Genomic DNA, 18,903 nt, shown 5'->3' on the forward strand with positions numbered 1-18,903 from the left:
TAATACTGAACCACTTAAGCACAAAACGACGATACACACAGAACACGAGGCGTAGATCTCCGGCGCGCGAATGTTCACTAACCGTGTACGAGTCCGGGGACCTGCCAAGAAAGGAGGGGGGGGGTGGGAGAGGGAGAGGGAGAGGGAGAGGGGAGAGCAGATGCCAAGGGCAGGGTAGACGGGGGGAAGGGAGGAAGGGGGAGGGGAAGCCCAGGGGAAGAGGGGAGGAGGGAGGAGACAGGGGAAAAGGAAAGAGAAGGGAAGGGAAGAGAAGGGAGGGAGGGTGCCGAAAGGAAAGGACACAGGAAGTGAGGGGGAGGATGAAAGTTGGTAGGAGGGGTAGATGGAGCGGAGGAGGACATCATCAGGGAGGGGGAGCTGGTGGAAGCCACCTTGGGAGAGGGTGAGGAGGGTGGAGAGATGGAGACCGGGTGGGACGTGGGAATACAGGTGCGGCAGCGGGTGGGGGTGGGAGAGGATGGGTGAGACAAGCAGATGAGGAGGATCGAGTTTGTGGGAGGTGTACAGGATCTGCATCCTTTCAAGGAAAAGGAGGAGGTGGGGGAAAGGGATGAGATCATACTGGATCCGCGTGGGGGAGGGGAGATGGATGCGATAGGCGAGGCGGAGAGCATGGCGTTCAAGGATTTGGAGGGATTTGTAAAAGGTAGGGGGTGCGGAGATCCAAGCCGGATGGGCATAACAACGGATAGGGCGCTTGAGGGATTTATAGGTGTGGAGGATGGTGGAGGGGTCCAGACAAACTGATTCTTTGGGCTACCAAATTATGCCTCAGCTGCCCTTACTCCCCTGACTCTCCAAGACAAGTCTCCAACACAAGTTAGTCTTCCTTTTTGCTGTTATATGAATCCAAGGACAGAAACAACGCATTCATATAATTGATTCACTTCTATGGGGAATGAATCCACCTTCTTCAGTGCGGATGCATAGTTACGTCTGGCCCGCTGCGGGAATCTCACAGTAGCGACCGTGGAGGATATGGGCAGGAACTGCAGATAGGTGGCGCTGGATCGTAGTGTAGGTCGGGTGAGAGGCGTGCTGAGATAGTCCGTGAAGTTGCAGTAACCACTGTGTCCAGGTGGTGCAGTGGATAACGCAGCAGCCTATTAGGCAGGAGATCTGGGTTCGAATCCCGCTGCGGCACACATTTCCACTCGCTGCAACTGATTCCGCCTAAAGTCCTGATGCAGCTGACGTCAGTAGCCACTTCCCTTCCCTCTTTCCTCCATCCACCTTCGGTTTACATATAGTTCTTCTTTCTTCGATGAAGGAACTCCTTCACGACAGACACTGCCAAATGACGTGGAGGTAATTTTTCAGGTGGATCGTTTCTTGAACAGCCGCAAGTCCAGACTTCTACAGTGACGATCTCTGCCAAATAATTCATGATTGGGGAAAGTGTGTCCCTATTGAAGAGTGCATGTACAGGGTGTCAGAAACAGCCTGAAAGCTTTTTAAGATTGTCGCAGTATAGGCAGCGCTGAGAAATTGTTGTTTACGAAAAATTCGATACATCCGTTTCATTGAAGTTGATTCAACAGACCGCAGATGTTCTTCATTTGAATTCCTAGAATCGAAGAAGACAAAACTGGACATGTGGCTGCATTAAAGATGTAACAGAACCAAAAGCTGAGCAATATCCTGTGCTGTCATCTACGCTATGGGGACAACTGACACTAATTGTATCTGGTGTACAGCTTGAAGTTTCGCGCCCCATAACCTGATTGGCTAATTGCATCGCTCACTTACTCGGAAACGGCGCAATGTGTCGAATTTTTTGCTTGACAACCTAGGCTTCAACACTGTTATATATTTTCAGACTGTCTGTCTTACAAGTGGTTTAAAGCATGCGATATTCAGTATGAGATTCGATGCAATATACCGGTGACAATAGACGTAGTTCGTGCTATCAATGGCCGTAGCCACGAAAATCTGCAGCTTAACTTCCTCTTTTGTTTTCTATCCATATACCACTTCCTTTTCTGTTAAAATGTTTCGTTTTGTGTGTCATTAGTATTTCACGCTTTTTTAAAGTACTCCTAACTCTAAATTGATTGAAATATTGAAACAATTTTTAATTACGTAATTTTAGACAATAAAGTAACGGTTGTAATAAATGCAACAACAAGTAGGTAAATGTCACATCACCGAGCTGTTGCGCTGGGAATTCTCATGCTTGCAGCTGTGAATATGTCCCTAAAGCAATATTTCTGTGAAGTAGACATTAATGTCAACACTTTGGCAGTTTTAGTTACATTAAACTATAGAGTAATTCATCGTTCAAGTAATTTTGATTCGATTTTACGTCGAGAGTAAAAATTACATTTGTAACGCAGATCGTAAAAGGTAAACAACAGTTCGAGCATAATTAGAAACCCACACTGAAAAATTTTCTTGACCTGTTAACTACGAGCAAATGTTAACTAATTTAATCTCGAGCAGCATTCGTTTTTAATGAGTATCGAGTTTTCCCTCTTGAAGAATAGAAGTTTCCTTTCAATACAGCATTCTTCATGGGAATATGCGCGTTAAAACAAATGAACACGCATAACTTGCTGCAAAAGGCAGAGGTACGTTCGCACTCGGAAATCCTGCAATAAATTGAATTGGAGTCCTCTTCTGCTTCGCAAATCCACAAAATACTTAACTATGTAAAAAGGGCAAGGAATGTTAATGTTGGAATGAAGTTATTCATAGAATCCCAAGGGCTAGAACGGAGTGCATGTGGGAATAAGCGGCAGCGTATATGAATCTGAATTAATACCAGCGCTGAGAAGAAATTATTAGGCTCTAAGGACGCTTCAAGGTTTGCACAGTAAACACTCTGAAAGCTAAAGTTAAAACGCATCCAGATTCATACTGCAGTAATTTCTTGGAGCTCGCAGCATTAAAACAGTAAGAAATCTGTTAAAAGTCTAAAGTCATTATTATAATATGACGGATAAACTATTAGAGCTCTGCGATAGTCACATCTTACTGTGCGTACGTATATACGTTACTATTAAAGTGTTCAAAGTTACTAATTCAATACCGAACGTTGCTTCACGACGAAGACTGTCTTTCTGTCTGAAAAAGTACGTGTCAGTCCTCATTCTTATAAATCCGTGTGGCTCCTGCGTGTTTTATAGGGTCATCCACTCACCTTCCATTAGGGCACAGTCTTTTCGTACCCATTCTGACACAGCAGGGGGCTACTCAGTCCACTCCAGTCTGCTTCCTGACACTGATAAATGCTTTTATGTCATTCGTGACAATTCCCACCACGCATCTTTCCATTTCTCACTGACGAACCGTCAGTTTTTGAATTTTTTTCACTTAAAAACTCTACTACTCACTACGTTTAATTGGTTGAAAATGACACTTTCCAGTCTCTTCAGAGTTAAAACTCCTGTTTAATTTACCTAATGTACTATAAGACTTGTTTACTGGTTTTTTTTTTTTTTTTTTTTTTTACTGCCGATCCAGCTGTACTGTTCAACTTGTTCAAATAACAAAACCATAAAATAATTCTGTGACTTTATATTTACTTGTACTGTTGTTTTTTCAGTAAGTAGCTTCTACATTTTTTTGAGTTATTGCACTTCATTTCAGGTCTACTTTAATTTGTTCTATTAAATTCTTCCATTTGTTATTCAGGCTTTACAGCACTAATGGCAAATAGTACCTGTTACCATCATAACGAAGGCGGTTAACATATGAGGCTATGAGGCTATTCTACGATGTTTCAAGCTTCTACCCACGATATTTTGAGTGACAATCATTCAGCCATCTTCAAGAAGCAGTGCAAAACTATATTTTCATACATACATTATAAATTTGAAGGTCCGTCTAGTCCGACGTGCAACCGGTAGTGACGAATAAAGCACCTTCATACATCTATGAGGCTTTTAGAAACAACTCGTCATCCTTGACTTTTTAAAGTGTTATAATTTTTATGGTAATATCAAGGTTTTTGAGTGCTGAGTGTTTTTTATTGTTATTCACAATGTCTCTAAGCTCTGGTTGCCTTCCCCTGAAACTTGTTTTTAAAAATAGTGTTTCCTTGATTTCATCGAAAACTTAAAACTTTGTTTTTATTTACCGAAGCAACTGCCCGCCAAGTTTCAGCTCTTCACCATTATGAGAATAATCGTCACAATATTTTCTTATGTCCTTTCTTGTTTGTCTTCTAGTTTCGAAAAATATTTCCTCATTATTTAAAATGGTAAGGGAAAGATGTAGGATTTGTATTCGAAAGAATGAGCATTAAAAATGCTGTTTTTATTTACGATAATGGTTGAAAGGGGTACTTTTAGTTTTCCACCTTATTTTCAGCGACAAAGAGTCACATCTTAAGGAATACTCACTGGAATCGTGAACCAACCTTATAAATTAAGTATGAATGTAAAGGACAAAAAGTTCCCTTATAGACACAAGACCAGTGAACGATGCCTGTGACTATTTTCTGATACCGTAATACTATTATGTTTCTCAACAGTTTACCGAGAAAACGCAAAACGAAGATATTATGATCGTTAAACAATAAATTCACTGAATGCGGTACTTTCTCTTTGTACTCTTGGCCGATTTCCCTTCCGCTACAGGTATGACCGAGTCGCCTTTTTTTCCAAAGAATATTATCTTCCTGGTGCCCGAAGGGAGCAAAGTGACTCGTGACTGAACTCCTCACTGCAGTAAAACCGCAACTCTGGGGTGAGTTAAGAAAGGCATTACAAAGGAAAGCGGAGAAAAACTGTCTGTATGTGGGATTGCGGGTCACAATGCCATTAATTGAAGACGTGCCAAAGATAAGGATATTTTTCTCGTCATCAGCAAACAAGTATCCACAAATCCACTTCACAGAGTTCGTCTTCGCTTGTGGGGAGTACCCACGTCCAGAAAGTGGAGCAGGTGAGTAGGTACCTGATGAATCGTACCGATAATGAAGGCCAGCATCTGTCGCACCGAGAAGCAGACACCTCTCGCCGAACTGCTTACGACGCGAATCCTGTCCGTGTCCAAAATATCACAGACGACACACAGCGAGGTGAATCCTGTGAAGGCATGACCGACATACTTGCTTCCCATTGACAGAAAGGTACCATGCAGACGGGACGTCAATGTCAGGATAAGAAGCGCACACCGATCGCTAAACGGCTCGCCAGTCGACATGGGGACGCTTCTCCTCAACCACATTCAGTTACCTGTGCTGCTGAAGAAAGTCATACACTACTGGCCATTAAAATTGCTACACCAAGAAGAAATGCAGATGATAAACGGGTATTCATTGGACAAATATATTATACTATATCTGATATGTGATTACATTTTCGCGCAATTTGGGTGCATAGATCCTGAGAAATCAGTACACAAAACAACCACCTCTGGCCGTAATAACGGCCTTGATACGCCTGAGCATTGAGTCAAACAGAGCTTTGATGGCGTGTATATGTACAGCTGCCCATGCAGCTTCAACGCGATACCACAGTTCATCAAGATTAGTGAGTGGCGTATTGTGACGAGCCAGTTGGTCGGCCACCATTGACCAGACGTTTTCAATTGGTGAGAGATCTGGAGAATGTGCTGGCCAGGGCAGCAGTCAAACTTTTCTGTATCCAAAAAGGCCCGTCCAGCACCTTCAACGTGCGGTGGTGTATTATCCTGCTGAAATGTAGGGTTCGCAGGGATCGAATGAAGGTTAGAGCCAGGGGTCGTAACACATCTGAAATGTAACGTCAACTGTTCAAAGTGCCGTCAACGCGAACAAGAGGTGACAGAGACGTGTAACCAGTGGCACCCCATACCATCACAGCCGGGTGATACGAGAGTATGGCGATGACGAATGCACGCTTCCAATGTGCGTTCACCGCGATGTCGCCAAATACGGATGCGACCATCATGATGCTGTAAACAGAACCTGGATTCATCCGAAAAAATGATGTTTTGCCATTCGTCACCCAGGTTCGTCGTTGAGTACACCATCGCAGGCGCTCCTGTCTGTGATGCAGCGTCAAGGTTAACCGCAGCCGTGGTCTCCGAGCTGATAGTCCACGCTGCTGCAAGCGTCGTCGAACTGTTCATGCAGATGATTGTTATCTTGCAAACGTCCCCATCTGTTGACTCAAGCATGCACGATCCGTTACAGCCATGCGGATAAGATGCCTGTCATCTCAACTGCTAGTGATACGAGACCATTGGGATCCAGCTCGACGTTCCGTATTACCCTCTGTGACGTATAATTTTATATACACTCCTGGAAATGGAAAAAAGAACACATTGACACCGGTGTGTCAGACCCACCATACTTGCTCCGGACACTGCGAGAGGGCTGTACAAGCAATGATCACACGCACGGCACAGCGGACACACCAGGAACCGCGGTGTTGGCCGTCGAATGGCGCTAGCTGCGCAGCATTTGTGCACCGCCGCCGTCAGTGTCAGCCAGTTTGCCGTGGCATACGGAGCTCCAGCGCAGTCTTTAACACTGGTAGCATGCCGCGACAGCGTGGACGTGAACCGTATGTGCAGTTGACGGACTTTGAGCGAGGGCGTATAGTGGGCATGCGGGAGGCCGGGTGGACGTACCGCCGAATTGCTCAACACGTGGGGCGTGAGGTCTCCACAGTACATCGATGTTGTCGCCAGTGGTCGGCGGAAGGTGCACGTGCCCGTCGACCTGGGACCGGACCGCAGCGACGCACGGATGCACGCCAAGACCGTAGGATCCTACGCAGTGCCGTAGGGGACCGCTCCGCCACTTCCCAGCAAATTAGGGACACTGTTGCTCCTGGGGTATCGGCGAGGACCATTCGCAACCGTCTCCATGAAGCTGGGCTACGGTCCCGCACACCGTTAGGCCGTCTTCCGCTCACGCCCCAACATCGTGCAGCCCGCCTCCAGTGGTGTCGCGACAGGCGTGAATGGAGGGACGAATGGAGACGTGTCGTCTTCAGCGATGAGAGTCGCTTCTGCCTTGGTGCCAATGATGGTCGTATGCGTGTTTGGCGCCGTGCAGGTGAGCGCCACAATCAGGACTGCATACGACCGAGGCACACAGGGCCAACACCCGGCATCATGGTGTGGGGAGCGATCTCCTACACTGGCCGTACACCACTGGTGATCGTCGAGGGGACACTGAATAGTGCACGGTACATCCAAACCGTCATCGAACCCATCGTTCTACCATTCCTAGACCGGCAAGGGAACTTGCTGTTCCAACAGGACAATGCACGTCCGCATGTATCCCGTGCCACCCAACGTGCTCTAGAAGGTGTAAGTCAACTACCCTGGCCAGCAGGATCTCCGGATCTGTCCCCCATTGAGCATGTTTGGGACTGGATGAAGCGTCGTCTCACGCGGTCTGCACGTCCAGCACGAACGCTGGTCCAACTGAGGCGCCAGGTGGAAATGGCATGGCAAGCCGTTCCACAGGACTACATCCAGCATCTCTACGATCGTCTCCATGGGAGAATAGCAGCCTGCATTGCTGCGAAAGGTGGATATACACTGTACTAGTGCCGACATTGTGCATGCTCTGTTGCCTGTGTCTATCTGACTGTGGTTCTGTCAGTGTGATCATGTGATGTATCTGACCCCAGGAATGTGTCAATAAAGTTTCCCCTTCCTGGGACAATGAATTCACGGTGTTCTTATTTCAATTTCCAGGAGTGTATATAAATTTTCGATGCCTACAGTTTCACGTCTTTGAGTGTCACACAAATTTTTATTGTTAAAGGGGATCACTTAAAACTATTTCCATGGGTTCGCCCCTCAAATTTCTCCCTCATATCACAAAATTGTCGTCTGGTGTAGTACAAACTGAAAAAATAAATTCCTTTTAAAGCACAGTTTCGTATATAATTTATTTTCAAAACCTTACACCTGTGTCACAGAACAAATCCTACATCGAGAATACTTTACACAAGTTTAAGGGAAGAAATGCTTCCGATAATTATTACAGTATTTAGAGAACATCAAAATATGAACAGCCTGAAATGAAAAAACAGTACATGAGACTATGTTAATCAATTCAACTTAAAAAACTAAGGAGCATGCTATTAGCAAAATGAGAAATATGCAAAAGTGAAATGCCAAAACGAGCACTTCTCAATTGGGAGTAAATCAAAACAATCAGAATGGCTGAAAGAGAGCACAATAACATAAGCCATAAATGAATAAGAGCTAAGCAACTAAGCAAATAAGAGAGTAGGCAAAAATGAAATGCCAACAAAATGAGAGCTGGCCGAACTCCGTCGGCACTTATATACGGTTGCCCTCATGGCGGCACCTCGCGGCCCGTACGCAAAACGCGCGGCTGCGACCGCAATGCACTCTTAGCGTTCGCGGTGGCGTCTACCACCCCGTACGCAAGTTGTGCGGTTGCTGTCGCAGGTCGATCCTTAATCTATGATGTTACACCTCCTGAACCCACCTAATCCATATTCTGCTAACAGTCTTTGGATCTCGAGCAACGCGAGCAGCAATGTCGTGATACGATAAACCGCAATCGCAGTAGGCTACAATTCGACCTTTGTCAAATCGGAAACGTGATGGTACGCATTTCTCCTCCTAACACGAGGCATCACAACAACGTTTCACCAGGCAACGCCGGTCAACTGCTGTTTGTGTATGAGAAATCGGTTGGAAACTTTCCTTTGAAACGTCCCCTTAGAACAATTGTACACGACTGTGCTTAAACTGACACACAATATTTTTAGCGCAACGCAATCTGACTTTCAAAAAACCCTGGAAAAGAATGGCCCTGACTAACATTAATCTATACCTTTCACAAATCACTTACCTCACCAAAAATCTCCGTTACTCGAACTACTGCAATACAGCGAGCGCCACTACTGCCAGCTAAATAAAAGATTCAAACTGCGGAAGGCACTAACTACTGATAGGCATAGTTAGCAAATGAAAGATTTTAATAGAGAACAAACAATATATTTACCTTAATAATGTTGAAAAAGCGTAATATACATAGCAGTTCATAATATCCATTCTGTACTCAAAAATCCGCCATCTCATTTCCCACATCCACCACTGCTGGCGGCTCACCTCCAACTGCGCAACGCTACGCGCTGTTCACATCCAGCTGCCGCTGCCCAACACTACAATGGCAGACAACAATGCAAACTAGCCACAGACTGCACACAGCACAGCCAGTGATTTTCATACCGAGCGCTACGTAACGTTGCCAATAAGAAAACATAAACAGCCTACTTACATAAAGAAAACATAAACAGCCTACTTACACCTTATGTCAGCACGTTGTAGGTGTCGCCTCCGGCGCCAACCTTGTGTGAATGCTCTGAAAAGCTAATCATTTGCATATCACAGCATCTTCTTCCTTTCGGTTAAATTTCGCGTCTGTAGTACGTCGTCTTCGTGGTGTAGCAATTGTAATGGCCAGTAGTGTACATCACCTTCGTGAATTTCTAGTGCGTTTGCAGTATCGTAGTACAGATGTAGCACAGTTCGAGGGAGAAGTGGCGGCAGTAAAGGAAGGGTGGCGGACGTCCGATAGCTGGACAGCTGCTGTGGTGCAAGGGCTGCGAAGGTTCAAAAAGGGTTTAAATGGCTCTGAGCACTATGGGTCTTAACTTCTGAGGTCATCAGTCCCCTAGAACTTAGAACTACTTAAACCTAACTAACCTAAGGACATCACATACATCCATGCCCGAGGCAGGATTCGAACCTGTGGCCGTAGCGGTCGTCAGGTTCCGGACTGTAGCGCCTAGAGGCGCTCGGTCATCCCGGCCGGCGGCTGGTAAAGGAAGTAGGACAACGCGCCACAGCGCCATGTGAGAGCTGACGAAAAGGGCTATCACTGTGTCAGGCACATGATATAGACCTAACCCGGCCCTGCATTGCGGGAGGGTGAGGGTCTCGTACTTTATCTTGAAAAGCAAGCCTTGGCAATCATATGAACCCGTGAGGGATACGTGACGGCAAATACACATTTACATATGGTGTCCGCAACCCGCACCCGTGCTCTGTGGGTAGCGTTTTGGCATTAATAATCGAAATGTCCTCGGTCCCGGGCTCGAAACCAGTCGCCTTTCGGCACGCTAGCGGCACGAACGTCTTATTCACGTCCTCACCTCGCAGCTTGCTCGCGGAGTTGTTTACGTGACCTATCGTCTTAGCGCCCTATATTTCCTTCGAAATATAATGACTTATGCCCACAGAAAATCGACGCTGAAGGTCAGCTTTTTACCTGAATATACCGGACCAAAAGCACTTGAAATCTAACAGTTTATCAGAGGTGAAGTCAAGATTGATTGTAATGATCTTGTTGGCATCCACTTGTCTATAGTGAGCAGTGAGGTATAGGTGAAATTGGTTAACGAAGACATATGTGACAAAATTCTAAGTGCAACTCGAAGTGGCCTTAAGTTCCGTCACTCTGATGGGCACATCGGTGACGTAAATGTGGAACATACGGGACTTGGATTGCAGACGATCCGTGTATTTGAACTCCCTTTCGAGCTGCCTTCAGAGGTAGTAGTATCTGCATTCCTTCCTTATGGGAAGGCGGTTAGTCACACAGCTGAAAAGTGGGTTCAGTTCACTACATACCCGGTTCTCAATGGAGTACGACAGATCCGCATAGAGCTAACCAAACATGTGCCGTCCTACTTATATATTGGTGGCTGCCGTGCAATTATAATTTATGACGGCCAGCCGAAGACATGCTCGGGATGTGGTAAGGAAGGACACCTCCGTTCCAGTTGTCTGGAACGCAGAATCACACACCGCCTGGGGACGTGGAGGCCACGACCACTCCGACGACGCTACCGCTGACGTTCGTCGAAGTTGTCCGTAACGACCCCCGACCGCGATCACCGCTGGCTCATGCTACTGACACATCCTCGTCTCCGGTAATGCCTCAGGCTGTTGCGGACGGACCGACGCCATTGCCTCATCCTCCCATCATGTGCAGTGGTGAGCAATCTCTAGTGCAGGGGATTGCCCTTGACTTCATGGTTGTGCCTACCGATGCTTTTGTGCCTGCCTGACCATACGGCTCCCTAAGCGTCTTCGGACACTGAAGATTACGTGCGCAAGCAACAGCCGCCGAAGAGACGTCGAAAACGGAGGATCGCCCCGTCTGACACCTTGAGGACGCAGTCTCAAGACGATGAGGATCATACCTATCACGATGTTCCCCGGATGGACGATTCCTTGGTGGAAGCGCCAGTCTGCACCCCATCGGAGGTTCAACCATCTTGGCAAGCACCAGGTGCTGTACTTATGGACTTTGAACAGCAGCTGAGCCAGCACCACTCTTCCATCGCCGACGTGACGCAGCCTTCGGACTCCACAGGTACTCCACTGGACGCACACCAACCACGCACATTTGCGTGGTCTGACGATGTAGATGACGTAACACCCACAGTTGTGACAGCAGCGAATGCTGCTGCTACAACCCACGACTGCTGATCGACAGGTTCCTGCATGGGGATCTGCAGCCAGCTGGGACAACGTTCCTGTTCGCTGCTGCTGTTCGTGCCCCATGAGCGTCCCAGTAGTCCCAATTCTGCGACAAGATCACAGGATTGGCTCCATCAACGTCAAAACCATTGGCACCCCTGTCAAACTATAATTGCTCCGTGAAATGTTGAGGGCGTCGGACCTCGGTGTAGCCCTTCTGCAGGAAGTTCGCCTATCGACGTTTCCTAATATCTTTGGCTATGTTACCTACATCACGGCGTGTGCTGACGGTGGCAGTGGGACAGCTATTCTTTTAAAGGAAGGCATTGAGGTAGACGACGTGATTTACCTACCATCGGCTAGGGGTCTTGCTGTAACTCTCCATAGTGTCCGATTCATCAATGTTTACGCTCCCTCGGGCACGGCCACGGGAACGATCGAGATTCTATTCAGAACAGGTCGATCCTTTGCTTGTAGACCGCTACGACCATATCATTATTGGCGGCGTCTTCAGTTGTGTGATATCCCAGAAGGACCAACATCCCTATTTCACAACGTGCCAGGAACTCAAGCTAATCGTGCATGAACTGAACCTCACCGATACTTGGAACCGTGCGCGTAGTGGTAGACCTGGAAATATGTACGTCACCAGCCATTCAGCAAGTCGTCTTGATCGTGCCTATGTTTCCCAAGGAATCGTAACTGCCAAGCCTGACGCTGCGTTATGGCCTACCATCTTCTCCGACCATATCGCCTGCATTTGCACTGTTTCGCTCCAGAGGCAGAAGGTGTGGCGCGGTCGAGGCCTGTGGACGCTGAATGTCGCCCGTCTCAAGGATTCGGAATGCAGACTGGTCGTAGAGACGACGTGGAACGACGGTGTGAGACGCCTTCCAGCGTATCCTTTAACACTCCGATGCTGGCTCGACTGCACTAAGCCTGTTTTACGTCGTTCGATGATGAATTACGGTTGCGACAAAATGCTGTGGCAATGCTATACCATGGAATACTATATTACAATTCTCTGAGAACCCTCAAACCATGCCCCCTCTGTTGAACGACAGGCTTTAATTAAACGTATCAAGGCGAAGATAATTTCTCTTACGCGTCACCGCCTTGAAGGCACAGTGGTACACCATTGTGTCCTAGGAGAACCGCCATCCATGCATCATATTGTCCGAGAGAAGCAGCGGTGTTTGAGAAAGCTGGACAACGCCCTCGACATGCCAGATGGTCGTCGATTGACTTCCCAGAATCATATCGTAAAAGCCTTTGTGGATCACTACAAACAGTTCAATGTAGCAGAAGGCCAGAACAAGACGGTAACGACTAATGTCCTCCCATCCTTTACCGGTACTCTTGACGGGGCTGCTGTGGAGATTCTTACAGCGACAGTTACGCTGAAGCTCTTCACAAGGGTGCGGTGAACAAAGCCCCAGGTCCAGACTGGTTTCCGCTGAAGTTTTACCGTACATTCCACGACATCATGGGCTCACGCTGGACTGCGATGTATGGAGAACTGATGAACCCTGACCTTCCGCTCGTAGAACGCTTGCTTATCCCGGTCCCCAAGACATCGGGAGTTCACGTAGTTGGACATTATCGGTCGTTGACTGTTTTAAATTGTGACTTCAAGACTTTTACACGATTTCTTGTCGCTCGCCTTCGGCGCGTCATCCCTTAAGTTATTTCTCTGGGTCAAACGTGCTTTAGTGGTGACAGTAACATTCAGATGGCACTCAGCGATTATCGTGACGTCATAGCCCTGGCCACGAACTGTGCCGGCCGGAGTGGCCGAGCGGTTAAAGGCGCTAGTCTGGAACCGCACGACCGCTACGGTCGCAGGTTCGAATCCTGCCTCGGGCATGGATGTGTGTGATGTCCTTAGGTTAGTTAGGTTTAAGTAGTTCTAAGTTCTAGGGGACTTATGACCACAGCAGTTGAGTCCCATAGTGCTCAGAGCCATTTTGAACCACGAACTGTCGCAGTCGTGGTGCCTTAGTGATATAGACTTCGACCACGCCTTTGATAGAGTGAGTCATGATTTTCTAGAAGAAGTACTCCGACGGATGGCCTGCCCCCATAGGTTTATACACATCGTCTTGCGGCCCCCTTCGATGTGCCACGTCGCGATTGCTGGTCAATGGCCCTGTGGCGGGCCCTATTAATGTCATGCGATCGGTCCGTCAAGGATGTCCGCTGTCAATGCTGCTTTTCGTCATCGCCCTTGAGCCACTGTTGCACGGTTTGAGGAGCCGGCTGACAGAGATAACAATGAGCGGGCATACTTTCATCTGCCGCGCCTATGCAGATGACGTGGTGTTCTTGATTCTATCGGAGGATGAAGTGCGAGAGGCACTGGCATGAATCGACCAGTACAGGACTGCTGCGGGCAGCCGTGTGAACCTGACGAAATGTAGCGCTAATTCGTCGGTAGAGGTCTTCCAGCAGAGACTGTGGCGCCATTGCCATTAGTGGACAAGCTCAAATGGTTGGGATCACCTTCATGCGTCATATACAGCGCACGATCTCGTTTAACTACAAACGCCTGCTTCAAGCTAGCCAAACGAATATTCGTGGTAACCTCCTGAGAGCAATGGACATGTTACAAGGATGGATTTTGTTAAAAATCATCTAGTCTCGCGACTACCCCATTTAGCAAAGATTTTTACGTATGCCAAAGGCAATGGCACACCGATTTCAGGCGGCGGTCGAATACTTTGCAAGCGCGGGTCTTATCTTCAAAGTCCGCTACGACACTTCCTCCTCGAGATGGCGGCCTCGGCAATGTCAACGTCCAATCGAGAGCAGCTGCCCTTTATGGAAGTACGATGGTTAAATCGTGGACCGGCCGCCGAACCGGATTATCGGGAAACCTGATTGACGAACTGGCCCTCCCTCTAGAGTGGCACCCCTTGCAGTAGCCCATATTTCTTCCTCTCTCTCACATGTCAGGACCTTTTACATCGAATACAGTTATGTCCTGTCGACGTAACCAGTACCAGTAACCCTACGGCACGTGATATTTACCGCCTAATGATGAGAAATCATACTCGGAATGTTGTGGAAAGCCGATATCCTACGACCGCATGGCCGTGGTTTGGCGTTCTGTGCACCATGTCCTCCTCGACATAAGCGCTCGTGCGACCTGGTATCTGGTCGTTAATGGAAAATACTTGACACAATTTCGTCTATACGCCATAAAAATGACAGATTCGCCTCTGTGTCCTCGTATCACAAGCTTGATACTGACGAACATCGACTGATGTGTGGATCTTCTGCAGAAGTGTGGCAGCTGATTCAGAAGATGCTTGCCTTTCTTCTACGTACGGCCGCCCATACCATTTCACCGAAATCACATCTGCGAACAGATGAGACATATTTCCCACGTACGAAGACCAACGTTGTGATCTGGATAAAAGGCCTCACGACCTCTTATTCGTTCCATGAACGCGAGAAAAGTGTTCTTGATTTTTGGACGTTCCTACAAGATAGCTTTACTTTTCTCATGCACCATCCAGGATACCGTTATTACTACGCCAACTTTTTGGGTAGTGCCTTCTTCGATCCCCCTCCCCCCTCACTCCCGCCCTCTGCAGCTGGGGTGTCCCAGGTATGAGAAGGTGATTTCAGTGCGATTGTATAATACCAGGACTCGGTACAGTGTACCGGGGAAATGCAATATTTTTCGTAAGGACGTGCCTGGAACATGCCTGATTGCCTTGGGATTCAGAGTGCGTCTACCCACAAGTTGGCGGGACGCGGATGCCATTTTATTTGTTCTGCCAGGAGGGCGTTTTCTTTACTTTTTTTAATTCAATAATGGTTCAAATGGCTCTGAGCATTATGCGACTTAACTTCTGAGGTCATCAGTCGCCTAGAACTTAGAACTAATTAAACCTAACTAACCTAAGGACATCACACACATCCATGCCCGAGGCAGGATTCGAACCTGCGACCGTAGCGGTCGCTCGGCTCCAGACTGTAGCGCCTAGAACCGCACGGCCACTCCGGCCGGCTTTCTTTAATTCCCTTTATGTTTTGTTTGTTATTGATAGTAATTAAACATAATTATTTTTCGCCTTGGGGGCATCCTATGTGATCTCAACAATACAGGGTGGTCCATTGAACGTGACCGGGCCAAATATCTCACCAAATATGCGTCAAACGAAAAAAACTGCAAAGAACGAAACTTGTCTAGCTTGAAGGGGGCAACCAGATGGCGCTATGGTTGGCCCGCTAGATGGCGCTGCCATAGGTCAAACGGATATCAACTGCTTTTTTTTTTTAAATAGGAACCCCCATTTTTATTACATATTCGTGTAGTACGAAAAAAAATAAGAATGTTTTAGTTGGACCATTTTTCTCGCTTTGTCATAGATGGCGCTGTAATAATCACAAACATATGGCTCACGATTTTAGACGAACAGTTGTTAACAGGTAGGTTTTTTAAATTAAAATACAGAACGTAGCTATGTTTGAACATTTTATTTCGGTTGTTCCAATGTGATACATGTACCTTTGTGAACTTAACGACAGCAGCTAAAACACCTGCTTGGGCATCATCATTTGTTGCAGGTCGTGGTTAACGTTTCACATGTAGCTGAACACTTCTTGTTTCCTTAAATAACGTAACCATCCGGCGAACGGTCCGGACACTTGGATGATGTCGTCCAGGATACCGAGCAGCATACATAACACACGCCCATTGGCCATTTTGATCACAATAGCCATACGTCAACACGATATCGCCCTTTTCTGCAATTGGTAAACGGTCTATTTTATCACGAAGCAAATACCGCCCGCACTGGCGGAATGTTACGTGATACCACGTACTTATACGTTTGTGACTATTCGAGCGCCATTATCGCAAAACGAAAAAAGTGGTCCAACTAAAACATTCATATTTCTTTACGTACTACACGAATATGTAATAAAAATGGGGGTTCCTATTTAAAAAAAAAAACGCTGTTCATATCCGTTTGAGCTATGGCAGAGCCATCTAGTGGGCCAACTATAGCGCCATCTGGCGTCTCTCTTCAAGCTAGACGAGTTTCGCTCTGTTTAGTGTTTTCGTTTGATGCTTATTTGAGATATTTGGCCCGGTCACTATCAATGGACCACCCTGTATATACATTCCTTTTTTTAATTTATATGGATTACACCGGCCTTTATCTTCCTATAGACAGATGAAATTTATCGAATGCTGTTCTGTTATTAGTTACAATTTCTCATGTAATTACTCAAGGTCATCCGCTGCCAACTACCAAATTTTACATATTTGTCGTAAAAGTTCATTATTAGTGGCCAGTGACCAATTTTTATGTTTTGTATTACTAGACATTCTCCCTATGTATATTTCAGTGTCATATAAACCTGTGTAGTCTCTCTCTCTCTCTCTCTCTCTCTCTCTCTCTCTCTCTCTCTCTCTCTCTATATATATATATATATATATATATATATATATATATATATACGAGGGCGGTTCAGAAAGTAACCTCCGATCGGTCACAGTGCGGGTTGTGGGGGGAGTAGCGACGCCATCTGTGCGTTCACGCACTCAACAGGTCAGTCGGCATCAAGCCGTGGTCGAGTGAACGTCGTACCTGCGCTAGTTTAGTTTTTGTGGCAGTTTGAAATGTGTGCTGCAATAGAAAACCCCGCCAAATGTGAAGTGCGTGCTGTCATAAGGTTTTTTACAGCCAAAGGATATTCTGCAGCAGCTATTCATCGTGAGCTTTGTGCCGTGTACGGACCAAGAGTTATGAGTGAAGGAGTTGTCCGTGAACGGGTACGTTTATTTAAAAGTGGACGAGAAAACGTTCATGATGAAGAGAGGAGTGGTAGACCATCATTGGTGACTGACGAACTCGTTCAGACAGTTGATGCAAAAGTTCGTGAAAATCGACGTTTCTCAATGTCGGAGTTGTCTACTGGTTTTCCACAGATTTCTAAGACTCTCTTGTACGAGATAGTGACAGCAAGATTGGGTTACCGTAAGTTCTGTGCACGATGGTTGCCCAAAATTCTTACCGACCACCACAAAACTCAAAGAATGGCCTCTGCATTAGACTTTCTGTCACGTTATGAGGACGAAGGAGAACCATTGTTAAACAGAATCGTGACCGGTGACGAAACCTGGATTAAGTACATGAACCCTGAGACAAAAGAACAATCAAAGATGTGGGCACATTCAAATTCGCCTACCAAACCAAGAAAAGCCTCGCAAGATTTTTCTGCCAGAAAACTGATGGCAACGGTGTTTTGGGATGCCAAAGGGGTGTTGTTGGTTGAATTCATGGAACGTGGTACGACCATTAATCAAGACGTGTACTGTGAAACAATAAAAAAGTTACGACGGGCTATACAGAACAAACGCCGTGGTATGCTGACTTCCGGTATCGTTTTTTTGCACGATAACGCCCGTCCTCACTCTGCTCGCTGAACAACGGCCCTTCTTGAGTCCTTCAAGTGGGACGTTATCAACCATCCACCTTACAGCCCAGACCTGGCGCCAAGTGATTATCACCTCTTCATGCATTTGAAGAAATGGCTCGGGTCACAGCGGTTTGATGACGACGAAGAGCTCAAAGATGCGGTCACAGGCTGGCTCCAGGCACAAGCGGGTGATTTTTATGCAGAAGGAATTTCAAAGCTTGTGAAGAGATACGATAAGTGCCTCAATCGCTATGGAGACTATGTAGAAAAATAGTGCAAAGATGTAGTTGTAAGGTGTATATATTAAAATATTTTTATTTAACTTGGTGTATTTTTTTAAATCAACCGGAGGTTACTTTCTGAACGGCCCTCGTATATATATATATGAAAAAAAACTGATGTTGAAAAAGTATACTTCTTTACGTTTTCAAGAAATACTTTTTCATTTAATGAAGAAGACCGTAATTTATTTTAGAACACCAGAGATTTTTAGTTACTTTGTCATTACCTAAAAAAAAAAAAACCAGAATAAGCGGTTAGGAGACTGCTCGCATAAAGCAGGCTATCCGGGGGGCATGGAATGTCAGAATGGTAGGAAAAACTCAGAAAAGGGGTCAATTAAGTAAAATGAAAAGAAGACGAAGATTTTTGGTCAGATGAGTATAGGGTAATATCGACTACAGCAAAAAGTTGTATAACTGTAGTAGGATTAGTTATGAATAGGAAGGTAGGAAAATAGTGTGTTACTGTCAACAGTTCAGTGATAGGTTTGTGCTTATCAGAATCGACAGCAAACCAACACCGACAACGATAGTTCATGTGCGCATGCCGACGCCGCAAGCTGAAGATGAACAGATAGAGAAGGTATATGAGGATACTGGACGGGTAATACAGTACGTAAACCGAGATGAGTCATGAGGGACTGGAATACTGCTGTAGGGGAACGAGTAGAACAAAATGTTACACGATAATATGGTCTTCGGACAAGGACTGAGAAAGGAGAAAGACTAATTGAGTTCTGTAATA

The 18,903-nt window shown here is 46.3% G+C and overlaps 1 protein-coding gene and 1 non-coding gene across 2 annotated transcripts in view; one reads left to right on the top strand and one right to left on the bottom strand.

Annotated features, from left to right (window-relative positions):
* LOC126188509 (UDP-glucosyltransferase 2-like) overlaps positions 1 to 18,903 on the bottom strand; it is a 606,008-nt gene that overhangs the window by 508,004 nt on the left and 79,101 nt on the right. The window lies entirely within an intron of this gene.
* On the top strand, positions 13,224 to 13,305 carry Trnas-gga (transfer RNA serine (anticodon GGA)). The gene is given in 2 exon segments: positions 13,224 to 13,261; positions 13,271 to 13,305. It is a non-coding gene; the product is annotated as a tRNA-Ser (tRNA).

Source organism: Schistocerca cancellata, chromosome 5 (assembly GCF_023864275.1).
Source record: "Schistocerca cancellata isolate TAMUIC-IGC-003103 chromosome 5, iqSchCanc2.1, whole genome shotgun sequence".
Classification (NCBI taxonomy): domain Eukaryota; kingdom Metazoa; phylum Arthropoda; class Insecta; order Orthoptera; family Acrididae; genus Schistocerca; species Schistocerca cancellata.